Source organism: Cryptomeria japonica, chromosome 10 (assembly GCF_030272615.1).
Source record: "Cryptomeria japonica chromosome 10, Sugi_1.0, whole genome shotgun sequence".
Lineage (NCBI taxonomy): Eukaryota > Viridiplantae > Streptophyta > Pinopsida > Cupressales > Cupressaceae > Cryptomeria > Cryptomeria japonica.
This window is the reverse complement of record NC_081414.1, coordinates 720,972,629-720,987,232: the sequence shown is the minus strand read 5'-3', so window position 1 is coordinate 720,987,232 and position 14,604 is coordinate 720,972,629. Positions and strand designations below refer to the sequence as shown.

General features: G+C 33.5%; 1 long non-coding RNA gene across 1 annotated transcript in view; it reads right to left on the bottom strand.

The window, feature by feature from the left end:
- LOC131029021 (uncharacterized) overlaps window positions 1-5,984 on the bottom strand; it is a 46,340-nt gene extending 40,356 nt beyond the window's left edge. Inside the window, exon 1 of the long non-coding RNA XR_009102675.2 lies at window positions 5,648-5,984. This is a non-coding gene — a long non-coding RNA (uncharacterized LOC131029021). The remainder of the gene's footprint in view (window positions 1-5,647) is intronic.
- Between the last annotated feature and the right edge of the window lie 8,620 nt (window positions 5,985-14,604).

Below are 14,604 nucleotides of genomic sequence, written 5' to 3'. Positions count from 1 at the left end.
GTCCAATATTCCTATCGAAAATAAGAAGTTTTTTCATCAATTTTACAAATCTCAGTTTGAATCGACTTTAGACATAACTCCCAAAACATCTAAATCCATTTCAGAGATATCATACCAGGAATAAATCCTTGCACTTTTATAGGGTTGCTATTCTAAGAAATGGGACTCCAAAGGGATGAAAGACTTTGGTAAAACATTGTGTGTAGTGAGTAGCTAAGATATTGGAATTCTCTAAGTGCAAAGTATACCTTCCCTCATAGATGAAAAACTTTGCGGGTTTTTCAAAAACTCACAAGTACATGCGGGTCAAAACCCTAGCCGAGTCACTCGCCATTAAACTCGGCTCCGAGTTTCTATAAAAACACGCAGAGTTTTTGAGGAAATATTCGAGAAATCTCGCCGGTTAAACCCTATTTCTCGAGAAAAACTCGTCAGGAATTACAAATTTGATTCGGAACTTCTATTTTTTGGCCATGAGACAAGATGCACCAAGGTTTTCATTTGGTTTTTTAGCGCAAATAAAAATGTAATATGATTATATGACTAAATAACTAGTTAAAATGTAACATGATTATATGATTGTATTTTCAATTGTTCGATAAAGTTACTGAGTTATTGCCGAGTTTTTTCTCAAGTTTTTGTGAGTCCTGAGTTTTTTAAAAATTTTGGGCTTGCCAAGTCATTGCCGAGTCCGAGTTTTTCAACTATGGCTTCCCTAATTCTCACAGGAAGGCATACTCTATCCTTAAACAAGCTAGTAAGAGCATCGGATTCCCTCTTGAACTAGACTTAAACACTTAAATTTATGAGAATATTAAGTGGTTCAATGGCACCGATCTTCAAAAGGTGAACTCTAAAAGGATCTATAATATCCTTGCTAATACTCAAGATGTGGTCAAGCATCTCAATAAATGTTGGTAATTAAACCTAAACCATAGTCTTTGGTCTAAAAATTAAAGCACTCATAGTCTCATTTTATTGAACACAAAAAAGCATGTTTTAAATGGCTTCTTTAAAAAGGGTTACCTATTGGTTTGGAATATTCTCAATCTAATGGCAGTCTTTGCTCCTTTTGCAAAACCCCTAAATCCATCAGCCATATCTTTTTTAATTGTTTATTTACCAAAGAGATTCGGCTTTTATTATTTTCTAATTGGGGGTTTGGGAAAACAAAGCAATTTTCTCTTGGCAAGAGATTTTATTTGGTTAAGTCAAAGGCTTTAGCAAATTGCTTAATTTATTTTGGTTAATTTTATCAACTAATATCCTTTGGTTCTTATAGAAAGCTAAGAACGAGTACTATTTTCAAGGCAAGAAGAGGAAGCTTACGAAGTCTTCAAAAAGATTCATATACCATTCTATTATCATGTAGGTCAATTTAACAATCGAGATTCAAAAGAGAAGTTCTAGGAGCTGCTAAACATTGGCCATGCTATTTTTAACAAGTTTGAACTAAAGTTTCCTATAAACTAGCCATACTGTTTTTAACAAGTTTGAACTAAAGTTTCCTAGAAACTAGCCATACTGTTTTTAACAAGTTTGAACTAAAGTTTCCTAGACACTGGCCCTATACAAGGGAAGAGAATGACAAGTTTCAAAAAGAATATATGGAATTTCTAAACATGCACAATAAGGACTACACATATAAGATGTTGCTAGAGGACATGGGACTCAAAGAAAGACAATCCCCCCCTAAAGAACGCCTTGATTTGGAAGTGATCAAATCTAATGATAGCATCTCAGCAATTGATCCTCCAATTGGTTTCAATGATATTAACAATTATTGTGAAAGTTGGAACTATTAATCTTTCTAGCTATATGATGTATATTAACCTCTATGTGATGGCGAACTATATGCCTTGTTAGTGAGTCCTGAACTTTTGAGGTCTTTTTGAACTATACTCTTCATGGGGTTTTGTTCAACTCGTGCTCTTGTTTTGTATCCTCTTTTTAGAAATGTATAATCAATTCAAAAAAAATATCTAATGATTAGTTCCCTATTGATCCTATTTTCTTATAGATATAACTTTGACATCATCTATATGAAAAGGAAAGAGAATGTTGTGGCAATGAAGCATCATTGTGTGTCATTTCAATATAGCAAGCAAATTAGGTTGGGGGAGTGAGATTAGAGTGGCAGCAAGATGTTTCTATCTAGAATCTCATTCAACAATTGCAAAATGATCCAAGCAGCCCAAAAAGTTTCGTTGGAAGGGAAATTCTTTATGGTATTAAAAGAGGCTATAATTGTACAAAAATTCAAGCCTCAAACAAAAGATTCTAGAAAATATATATGGTTGTAGAAGAGGTCTCCATGGGTTTCATCACAAGCCTTCCAAAATCTAAAGGTAAGAGTGTCATCTTGGTAATGGTATACAACCTTACCAAATATGCCTATTTTTCTGCACTAGCCAATCGGTCTCAATGGGTGGCTTAGCTAACACTAGCAAAACAATGGTTTAATATGTCCTTCAATAGTGCTTCAAAAATGCCCCCATTTATGACATTATATGGAGAACATCCCCTATCCATCAAATTATCATTGAAGATTATACCAAAAGTTCAAGTTGTGGACAATCACATGAATCAACAACAAGAGATACTAATCTCAAGGAGAACTTAGCCATGGGAAAAAACTTAAGGAAACAAGAAGTTGTCCAACACTATAGTAAATGTCCCTTAAACAACAAAAGAAGATTTACAAGCTCGCCTAGATAATATTATCCACATCAAATTTTGCAAAAGATTGGCAGTGAAGCATACAAGCGCAAGTTACCTCCCACAAATCCAATTTTACATGTCTCTTGTTTAAAGAAGGTTGTTGCCATTGATCAACGGGTCCCTACACAGATAATGTTACTAGAGCTAGTTTAAGAGAGAAGAAACATCTTGGATCCTCAATTAATTCTTCAAACACACACAAAGAAGTTGAGGACTAGGAGAACAATAGAGTACCTCATCAAGTAGAAGATTTTTTCTAAGATACCACATGGGAAGATGAAGATTTGGTAAAGAAACATCCACAATTGATAAATGTCAAAGAGAACCATTGTGTGGGAGCCATACTATGCCCTTAATCTATTGGTTGTATTGGGATATGAAGATTCGGTTGTAGGGCTCACATAATCCTTAATTGAGTCATTTAAAGGTTCATAAGTATACTTATACTATGCTAAGTTGGCCTCATTGGGATTAGAGTATTAATAGTACCTAATGACACTTATATATAGGAGTTAGTGAATAATAGTTAATATCATGTTGTGAATTATTTTTTTATTGAAGACTCTTGGAGCTTTACCCCTTGAAGTGGATTATTAATATCAAGTATTTCTAATATATTTCCTATTATATTTTTCTCTTGTGCGAGTTATTTCATTACAATTATATTTACTTTTGCTAGACAAACACTATACACCCAAGAATTTGTGGACAAAATATAAAATAGTAGCATATGCATTGTTGGCAAATTAGCTATCATGAGTCTGAAGTTTATCTTCCTCATTTTGTTACATTCTAATACATCAATCAAACAACTCCTTATGTTTGTCTATGATTGTCTCTATGATGTACGAGAGGGAAACTAAATTATAAAAAATGATTAATGGGACTTACATGCATGTTTTCTTTCATTATTCATACGCAACTTAGCAATAATTTACATAACATGATAACATCAATGATCATTTGTAGGCTCTAAAAGATCTTCCGTAAATTTGTGTGTGTGAGAGTCAGAGAGAGAGATCCATGCAGAGATTTGATACTTTTTAATCTTCTTGAGGGTGAGGGTAATGTCTACTTAAAATTAAAGATTTCAGGCTTGGAAAGGCATCTACAAGAGTGTGTGTAATCACAAAATCATGTCATTAATTTGCATGGTTCCTAAAGTGCTTCTTGGTCTAACGGAATAATATTCTTGTCCTATTGATATATGGTCTCTTGTTCCATCTTTGGTATGCTACAAACCAACCAAACATTTTTGGCTTATTTGCAAACTTCTCCTTGGAAAATTTAAGGACAGCAACATTTCTAATATCTAGCATATCTTTAAATTTTGCATCTGATCTTTACAATCTAAAACATGACCGATATCGATTACAATGTTCCTGAGAAACATTGCTTATCTACCATATCTCCATATTGGTTGTTGCTGGGTACTTCTTGATAGGAAAATGGTTAGCAAATATAGAAGACAAGTAGAAGGATCACCATCATACATGCTCTTTTTTTGTAATTGATATCAAGCTTGGGCACTACATGAAGATTCCTCCACCATTTGTCTTAATGTAGGGGAGTCTCCACCACATCTTTGAGCCTATCATAGAATGCAGCTTGTTAAGGTTAGCATAAAAATCTTTCTACTCCTTTTGTTCCAAAAAATTAATGATATCCAAAATGTTCATCCCCTAATATATTCAAGGCAATCTCTATTTTTTGGGTTAGTGAGGTCTCATAGTGCATAATTATAAATCCATAACCTTTCCAAGCAACTGGACAAGCTCGATAGTTTGGAATCCACCAAAACATTTTTAGCGAAAAAGGGATACTACATCAAGCATTTCAATCCCACATGTGAACATCAACAAAAACACTACATAGAGGCAAATATAAAAAGGAAAGCTAAAATGCTAATAGTCCAGTTAAGAACTAGCTCCCACCATCTTAAGTGTGAAAGGGGGAGATAGAAAAAACCCAAAGAGAATGGGCTGACAAGGTTTGCCGTCTTTGCACTTCAGAGTTGGTGGAAACAAAATGGCATTACATCATGGAATGTTTGGCATTTGAGGACATTTGGGACAAATATGCTGATATGCTAAAAGTTGAGTCGCTAAATACTTTGTTTGAGGAAGAACAAATAGAAAAAGATGGCAGATTATTTGGTCAAAATTCACAGCAGAAAAAACCTAGTCAGCAAGGATTAATGGTCGCTCTATGTTTGTTTCTGGGGTTTGTTGGTTGGATCTTTTGGGACCATTTCATTGTTTTCAATCTTGGGTCTCCTAAACCGCTTGGTCTCATGGACATTATTAAAAATCTTCATTTCATTTCACCAGTTTTTGATTTTCTGCTTCATAGGCTACAAGTTAAAAAGTTAACAATCGCCCTCCATTAATAGAAAAGGATAATGTAAACTTAATTTAATTCCTCTCTAAATAGAGTCTTAAACCCCATCTAAACAATAGTCCAAAACAAATGGCACCTAGTCTTTTTTCAGATGTTCCGAGCCATCTAAAAGCTTCATTTCGAGGGCATTGGAAATAAACTAAGAGAAATGTCCATTCTCGTGAAGCTTCTTTGTGTTAAGAAACCACTCTGGGACCTTGAACTGACTAGAATTGCCATTATTACCATCAGATTTCCCAATTCTTGTGCTGACAGCTCTTCAATCCTACCATATACAAAAGCCATCCTGAAACTCTACCACCAAAATGATATGAATACTAGAAAACCTCCCATTACATACAGTTGAGAAAAAACCCACATACCCACACACACCATAAGTTTAAAGAAATTATTAACCCTGCAGATACTCGCATTGTTTTATTTCATTTTTGTGGCCAGAAATTGAATCAAGAAAATCCGAAAACCTTAATTGTACATCATAAAATGAATATAAGATAGAAAGATTGATTAAAAAATAAATAAATACCTTCTGGTCATGTCAGAATAAACCTTCTTGCAAACGAGGTTAGCGACAGAGTGGCCAATACTCTTAATGGAAATCAGAGCGAACATTATCATTTGTCACCATGAGCACATGTGTTCAGCACGCGATGAATGCGCCGAAAGTCTGATTTCGCTATAATTGACTATTAAGCAAAAAATCTTCAAATACAAACAAACAGGAAAGATGTATCTCTTAATACAGGAAAGATGTATCTCTTAATACAGAGGCTTTCGCTAATCAAATAAAAGCCTAAAACTCTTCTGCACAAACTGCCAGCTAAGACACTCAAAAATTCGACCCGTTACCAAGACGAAAAAGTGTTTGATTTATTTCTAGGGGCGTGTCAAATTATGCTGTTTTTATTATGCATTTAATATCTATATTTCATTGATTTTTACTATTTCTAGTTCATATTTAGGAGTACTAGATGGGTGATTTAATGTTTAATCTTAATGTTTTAAACTAATGATTTAGGTCACATCCCAATATTTAGGAGTACTAGATGGGTGATTTAATGTTTAATCTTAATGTTTTAAACTATTGATTTAGGTCACATCCCAAGAAGAGGCTCACCTTTGTGATAAATAAATATTAATTGATTTATTCAATTTAATAAGAAATGGATTTATGTGAATTATTTGTGAAATATGAATAATGAATTTTATTCAAAAAAATTAAAGTTAAATATAGATAAAACAATAAAATAAGAGGGAAAAAATTCAAATGTTATTAAGAGAGTTCATATAATTAGCATATTTATATTTAGAAAAATTTATGTAAAATTGCCAACAAATATCATTATTGGAGAAATTATTCTATTTATCCATTATTCCATTAAAAAAATAAATTTATATTATATATTATTCACTTGTTGAACCCAAGGCGGTATTGAGGGGGGGGGGGGGGGGGGGGGGGAATCAGTCTGGAAAGATTAATTATAAACAACATTCAACCATACAAAACACTACTAAAAAACTTACTAACCATCAACACATGAACAACAAAATTTACGTGGAAAATCCAAAATGGGAAAAACGACGATGAGAATCTAACTCTCGATATGAATAATAATGATTACAAAGTTTTAGGTTCATTGCCAAGGAGCAACAACACCTGATGGACTTGCAAAACTAAGGAGCACAACCTTAGGTAAAATATAAGATAAGGACTTGCTCAATTGAGGCTCACTACTTCAGGGAAAAATACGAAAAATGTTGTTAGAAGACTCGTTGTCATTTCGCAACAATAGAAATAGTAGAATTGATATGAGAAGGATCTCCTGAACATCAAATCGTCCTTGAACAACAAAATCAAGTGACCAATATCATGATAAACATCTCTAAATATTATCTTTGTCTTCGCACACTATCTTCCCAAATGCATTACCTTCAAAGCTCTTCACAATTTGACTTTTGCACATTCAGAAAGTCAAATCTATTTGCATATCATTCATATACACTCATCATCAATTCACACACATTCCACACATTCTACTCATTCCACTACACTCCTTAAATATGAAATAGAATGTCAAAAAACTAACTGAGGGTCGGCCAAAATAGAATGAACATTATCACACAAAATAAGCCACCCAGACCAAAAATACTCAAGACACTCCACTCCAAGAGAAACAAGGAACCCAAATACATCATAAAACATCCTTCCAAGAGGAATCCAATGATCCGCACATGCTAACACATCCTCCAAGGTCAGCACCAAACGTAACGTGTACATAGGCATCAAAGCTTGTCATACAGTTAGCCAAAAATATATTTGATGAAAAATACTCCATGTGAATCTCCACACACCAAGGTGAAACCCATAGAAATATTCCAACTTGTCATCCAAAGTATATCTAGACCAAAAACATGATCCAAATAAGATAAATCAATCAGACACGTTGAACCACAACTTAAAACTAAATATATGACTCAAATCAACATAACTCACTTGTGAAACACAAACACCACAAGAGAATCATATTGAGAATATTGTAAGACCCATATAATTATGTCCATTGAACCGCAACATAAGCTTCAACGTATTTGAAGGCCACTGAAGACTTTTCAAACCAGCCTAAGAGACACCCTTCTTATCTGAAAGCAGTAACAACTGACTTCCATGAACCACAAACTAGAAAACCAAACCAAACTGTCAATGAGACATTAAAATATATTTCTTGTATATTGCCACAACGAACACCAAAATATTTCCACCAACTGCAACACCAATACAAGAAACATTCAGACCAAAATCCCTCTAGACAACCAAGTTTGACATCAATGACAACCACACACAAACTTGTATTTCCAACAATCTCCTCCTTTGTCATTAATGGCAACACTTGAAACACTAAAGCATAAATCAAAACATCTCTCCCATTATCAACAAGATCTACCCCACTTTGACATCAAAGACAAAGGGCACAATGCACCATATACTGCTACTCATCTGCACCATTGCTCATTAGCTCCGCTTCTCCCCCTAAGAGTAGCAACTTGCATCAATCCAGGAGATACAAAGTAATCTTTAAGAATTCTCCTTGGAAAGCTGCACCATTATAATGCATCTAGTTAGAAAAAGGAGGGGCAATGACCCCTAACTTCTACCTGAGATACTCAAAAGTATTCTTTGCTAATGCCTTAGTGAAAATGTCTGCAACCTACTCCTTTGTAGAAAGATAACCCAATCTGACTTCCTTTTCTCCAAATTTTCCCTTAAGAAATTATATCTAATTGAGATATATTTAGTTCTTGAATGCATTACTAAATTCTTTGAAATGCTTATAACACTGGTATTATCACACGTGATAGGAATAGCTTCAACATACACCACTCTATTATCTCGAAGATTTTTTTCATCCACATAACTTGAGTACAACAAGATGTTGCTACAATGTATTTGCTTCTGCAATAGATAAAGATACTAAATCCTACTTCTTACTCAATCAAGAGACCAATTGGTCTCCCAAGAAAAATGCAACACCACTATTACTTTTCATGTCATCAATGTTATCGGCCCAATTAGCATCTGTGTATGCTTTCATCATGAAATCTCCATTCTTCTTGTACCATAGTCCAAAATTTGAAGTCCCTTTCAAATACCTAAAAATCCTTTTTACTACTTGTTCATGAGTTAGTTTCAGAATAGCCTGAAATCTAGCAACCAAGCAAACATCAAGCATGATATCCAATCTAGAGGCAGTAAAATATAACAATCCTCCAATCATAGATGTACTTTTTATGATCAACATCCGAAGATACATCATCTTTACTCAACTTGTAGCCGAGAGCCAATGGGGTTGTAATAGGTTTACAATTCTCCATTTCAATTTCTTTTTTAGCATTTCTTTGACATATCTAGTTTGAGAAATAAAAATTCCATATTTCAACTAAGTAACTTGTAGACCAAGAAAGAATGACAACTCACCAATCATTGACATCTCAAATTCTTTCTACATTTCTTCTCCAAACTCTCTACATAGATCATCACTTCCTCCAAATATAATATCATCAGCATAGACAACAACAATCAACAACTTGATTCAACTTTCAAATATAGATTGTTATATGTAGTACCTTTCTTGAATTTTTGTTGTAATCGATATTTGTCCAATCTAGCATACCAAACTCTAGGTGCTTGTTTGAGTCCATACAACACTTTCTTCAATCTAAAAATCATATCCAATTCTTCTAATAATTTGAATCTATCTGGTTGCTCGATGTATACCTCTTCCTCAAGTTCTCCATTCAAAAAAACTGAATTAACATCCATCTGATATACCATAAAGTTCTTATAAGCAGAGAAAACAAGAAACATCCTTATAGCTTCCATCCTAGCTACCGAGGCATAAGTTTCTTCAAAATAAATACCTTAAACTTGTGAGTAGCCTTTACATACCAATCTTTCTTTGTTCCTTGTGACTTGTCCTTGTTCATTTAGCTTGTTTTGGAACATCCATTTAGTTCCCATCACATTTTTGTCCACTAGTCTAGGTACTAGTTCTCATGTCTAATTTTTTTGTATCTAATTTAGTAATTCTTCCCTTGCTCTTACCCAACTCTCTTCTTTAATTTATTCTTCATATGATTTAGGCTACATGACTGAAAGGAAATAGTAATTTCCCTGAAAAGAATTAGTAATTTTCCTGATCACTTGCTTTTGCAACTCTTCTCCTTATCTAAACTTCTTTGTTTTTATCTCTAATTATCTGATTTTCAGAATGATTCTTTTGCACATATTTGGTTGGGGTTTTGATAACTTGCTATAGTTCTTCTTCTTCCTCTTCTTCTTGACTGTTCACTTTCTCTTTTCTATTTTTCAGATCACTCTTTTCTTTTGCAACAACTGGGATGATCTCAAAATTAATTTCTTAAATAGGTTCAGGGGTAGTCTGATCCCATACTTCACATACTTTCACATATGTAGTCTCCACTATTTTATTCAATCTCTTGTTGTAACACCGGTAGGATTTTCTATTCGTAACATATCCCACAAATATCCCTTCATCTACTTTGGTATCATACTTTCCAAGATCTTCTTCATCCGATGTAGCACTTGATCCCAAATATTTTAAAATACTTTATAGTAGGTCTTATGTTCCACAACTTATAAGGTGTCTTAATATGGTTCACTCTTATCTATATCCTATTAAGAATATACACAACAATATGTATAGCTTCCTTCCAATACACATTAGCCAGGTTAGCATCTTTCATCATAGTTCTAGCCATCTCAATAACAATCATATTCTTCCTTTCTACTACTCCATTATGCTGAGGGTTTTTTTTTTTGGGGGGGGGGGGAATGGCTTATAATTTGATGTAGATTAGGGGTCGGAATGATTTCAAAATCTCAATCAACAACTTGGAAGGGTATTTGGATCATCACACCACAAACTTCCTTCACAAATCACCACTAGGCCTTGTAGCCCTCCTATTAGGTTTGTTTGTCCATAACATTTGAAGAAGACATGACCATCAAAATATAAACATATTCTTGGATACCCATTTGGCCCTTACAACACATATCTCAAAATAAGATAGGTATATTTTGTAATTATTGGGTCAAATCTTGATTGTCCTTGTTCTAATTGGGCCTAATTTAGCACTTAGGCTTGCATACAACTAGGACTTGAACTCCAAAAGACACCAAAATACATTCAGGACATTTTGGGGGCTTATTCAGGTTCCATACACTCCATATAATGTCCCACATCAATTCAATCCACTCTCAGTGAGTCACAATGCAAATTTGATCTTCCCACTAGAAGTTTCAGCTTGATACATAGGGATATCAAGCCTAGGGCATCACTTTCCCATTGGAAACCCTCTTTCCTTGTTCCTTCAAGTTTGAAATATTAAAGATAACATATTTACAAACCATTCCACTAATTTATAGGATTTTTCACCTATGGAATGGAAAGTTATACATTTTTCTTGATCACTCTATACCCTAGGTAAGGTTTTAACTCGCCTGGAATGAAATGCTTATAACTTCCACAAATCTTAATTAAATCAAATGAAACCAATTGGAAAAGGAACGAGACTCATAATTATTTAATTTCAAACACTTTCAAGACAATATGAATCCATACAGGCACATGGGAAACAATATAGCAGCAAAAACACGTTAAATCTACAGAAAACAGTGAGTTCTTATTGAATCTTCAACTCCAAAACGTCCATCCAACCCCATGGGTCGATGTGACAAGTAATTTTAAAGTATTTCCAACCTCCTCCAATGGTTACCAACTAAAAATTTAATTAAGGATTGACAAATCATCAATTTGTTAACCTTTAACACACAAAGATACAAAGTTGCTCTTTACAACATTAGACAACTTTTGCAATATTTGCACTTTGACACCACCAAGACTCGAACTAGACATCAACAAACATAAATTGATATAATAATACATTATTACATCTGAGAATATCAACTGAAAACAAAATACCAACTTTGGCCTATTGGACCTAGTATTCGACCTAGGGTGCTCCTGCACTATAATTCCATGTTTTTCATAAAAATCATAAAACTCATTTGAAGTAAACACTCCCCCTCTATCAAATATCAAACACTTGATTTTAGCATCTACTTTATTTTCAACTATTGACTTGAACACTTTGAATCTTTAGACTTCTCTTTCAAGAATGTAAGGTTCATGTCATCCTCTAGAATAATCATCAATAAGTAACATAAAATACCTTTCTCTATTGATTCCTCTTGTCCTTGTCAATCCACAAAGGTTTGTATGAATCAGCTCCATGGTTTTAGAAGTAGAATACTCCTTGTTCTTGAAACTCTTCTTTGTATGTTTTTTGAGTTAACATTCCCTACAAAAAGTAACAATAGGTTTCAAAATTCTTGGCAAATCTCTCACAACTTTAGTATTGTAAATCTTTATCATGTTATCAAAATTGTCATGTTCCATCCTTTTATTCCATAACCAACATTCATTGCTCTGAGTAAAAAAACATATGTTTCCACTTCTATCCTTTATGTAGTAAACATTTACACTTGTCCTAATTTTTCCTTTTCTAATTACACAATTGGTATTGTTGAAAACAACTTCATAACCTCTATTATACATTTAGCTAACACTTAATAAGATATGTCTCAAACCTTCAACATAATAAACATCATCAATTTTATGCTTACCATCGATCGAGATACCTCTTATTCCACAAATAGGTGCAACTTCCTGTCCTACAAATTTCAGTGATCCACCATCATACTTCTTAAGAATAATGAACTTATCTTTGTCTCCTGTCATATGATTTGAACATCCAATATTAGTGATCCATGCTTTTGGTTCCATCTTGGCAATAAGTGCAATCTTCTCATCTTTACTCTTTCCTTCCAGTCTTTTAGATATATCCTTATTCTTCTCTTCTATAGCCGGATGCCAAGGTTTTAGCATCAACAAATGACTATCCTCCCAACACCATTGACAACATCCTAGGACTTTGTTTCTATTCACCTTATTTTGGAAAACTACAACAAATAACCCCCAAGCATGAGGATAAATCTGCACACAATCATCCACAATGGGTTCCCAATGTACTGAATTCCATTTATGGAGATCAACAAGACTTATCTAGAGTCCTCTAAATCGGCCAATAAGCCCTAGACCGGGAAAAAACTTTTCATTATGTTCAACCTCCTTCTCTATTTCCCCTGTCAATGTGACCAAATCCATCTTGGTCATTGCCACCAAAGCTGAAGCAAAGGGATCAAAACTTTCCATACCATGTGGTAACGATTCACCACAATGCATCATGTGATGATCACTCTAGTCCAAGACACCCCCTTTCCTCACCCCCGTCCAAGCCTGGAATTTGACGGTCACCCCTACCTGTCATATGAATTTTTGATGACGGTTTAGTCATTTCATTGCCTTTCATTTGACGTTTTAAGAAAAATATTAACTGTCAAAAAATATAAAAGTAGAAGATTGAAGCATTGAAAATCAATGCACATCTTTCTTAGTAATATATGCAAAAAATGTTAAATTTACTAAATAAGTTTCTAAATTAATACACTAATATATATTATATATTAACATTAAATGATAATCAATTAATAATTACTAATTTAGTAATAATAAATATTTAAATTTTAAAATTATATATAATATGACAAGTTTTTATAACAATCTTATTAAATATATTTAAAAAATTAAATTGACTAAGTTTCTAAATTCATATATAAAAAAATAGAATATATTGTAAAAATTCATATTAAAATATTTTATCAATTATATTCTATCATTTCAATTATGACAAGTTTCTAAATTCATATGAAAAAAATAGAACTATTCTAAAAAATCATATTAAAATATTATAAAATTAGAAACAACTACATCCTTCCATATTCTAAATAAATTTGTATTTTTATAATAAACATTCTAAACTAATATATATATTACCTACTATATTTTTTTACAGTTTATTTATAATTTGAAGTGTCATCTATACGGTTTTAGAAAAAAATAGCATGTCAATGCATACGTTCTAGTAATTTTTTAAGCTGTCAAATACGGTTCAAAAGTGAAAAAACGGCCATTTTGCCTGTCAAATTCCAGGCTTGCCCCCGTCGACCTTTGGCACTTTGCAAGAGGCCGAGAACAGGATCGACCCCCAATCCACGTTGGACAAAACCATCAACATTTGCTTCAAAAATCTTCCAGTTTTTAACAGCCCCAAATCCATCATTTCAAGAATGATTAGGTGCCACATCAGTCCTGAATCTGCTACCGCCCCCCTTCACCATGGATCAATTGACAACCCTTTGTCCAGGAATGATTAGGTGCCACATCAGTCCTGAATCTACTACCGCCCCCCTTCACCATGGATCAATTGACAACCCTTTGTCCAGGGGGATTTCCAGCATAAGAATGCCCTCCTGCAGAAACCCTAGTTTGTGGAGTGTAGTGAAGCGACATCGTAACTGATTTTGATTCAATACACTTATCATAAATTAATAAACTTACATCAAATGGTTTTCAAAGCAATAATTAATCTCCATTATTGATCAAATGTTATGTGAAGCATATAAATAAGGCCTTCACTTATTCATCCCTAGCTATCACTTCATGAGATCAAAAGCACTAGTATCATTTTGAGCAGGCATCTATCATTATCATTATCAAACATCGATTAAGCAAGCTAGCATCTATCATGTATCCATGATCAAACATCAAGAATTCATATTATCATGATGATATCAAATTTACACTACAAAATCTAAGAGTAAATCTACATCGCGCATTCAAGTATTTATTAAGAAACAATGCAACAATCTAAGGTCTTTGCAATGGTATTATTGTTTATCATTTGAATTATGCATAGATCTTAGGCTTTATTTTTATTGTTTATTGAAGTATATCAGTCCTCACCAAAACCGAACAAGAGACTGCTAAGAAACAACATATACAA